The 938-nt window shown below is 44.5% G+C and overlaps 1 protein-coding gene across 1 annotated transcript in view; it reads left to right on the top strand.

Moving 5' to 3' along the window:
• The window catches only part of LOC102680108 (piezo-type mechanosensitive ion channel component), a 25,551-nt gene that overhangs the window by 15,536 nt on the left and 9,077 nt on the right, over window positions 1–938 (top strand). The window lies entirely within an intron of this gene.

Below are 938 nucleotides of genomic sequence, written 5' to 3'. Positions count from 1 at the left end.
ACCCCCGTTGACACCACGGGCCGCCTCTCTATTGCAGGCGCCCACGCCCAATTCCGCCGTGATGACGGTCAGCCTCGAGGGTTATCTCGAGCCGACCCGTATTTCTTTCGGTTCCCCGCCGAGTAGCGAGTTGAATCCACGTGGACCGTCGCCGGACGAGACATTCCCCGTGTTCTCGCCACCGCCGTACGATAGAAGGGCGCACGATCGATCCCTCACCTCGTCGTCGATCAGACGTCACCGGCGTCAATCGAGCTTCGTCGGCCCACCATGGATGAACGGGTTGCAGACACCGAGGCAGTCGATCGTCTCCACCGCATCTCGTTCCCCGCAATCTCATCACACATGTAACGACACAAGATCGGGAACAAGATCATCGTCGTCGATCCGCTACGATGTCCTGTACATACGCTTCCGCGAAAGCACTTATATAGATCATCTATTTGAAGCACCTATCTTTTCTTTCTTTCTCGATGGTTTTTTTTTTCAAGATTAGGGGATTTTTTTTTTATTTTTGTATAAAATTAATTAACGTTGTGTTACATCTCGTTTGAGAAACGAGAAAAAGTTAGGTAGTTTTTTGATTTTTGATATTTTTCGTATGATTGATTTCTCGATGTGTAGAATCGATCTTTCACGAAATTGGAAATTTTCCCCTCTATCTCTTCTTTTTCTGTTTCGAGAATTTGTATCTTTCTGTTGCCGCTTCCGTCGAGTTTCGATCGATCTCTGTTAGATCTGTGTCGTGTTAGATCCGTTTTTGAATCTCTTCAAGTTAGATGTACATACAATAGAACCACTATCATCACGTTCGTGTAACTCGGTTATGTATACGTAAATTTGTGCCTTTGCTTTCGCATTCGAACATTCGCATTCTTCCCATTCCATTTTCATTTTCTCACAATTGATTTTTGAAGGAAAATTTATTATTATTAATT

Source organism: Apis dorsata, unplaced genomic scaffold (assembly GCF_000469605.1).
Source record: "Apis dorsata unplaced genomic scaffold, Apis dorsata 1.3 scaffold_58, whole genome shotgun sequence".
NCBI lineage: Eukaryota > Metazoa > Arthropoda > Insecta > Hymenoptera > Apidae > Apis > Apis dorsata.
This window is presented reverse-complemented; position numbering and strand designations above follow the sequence as displayed.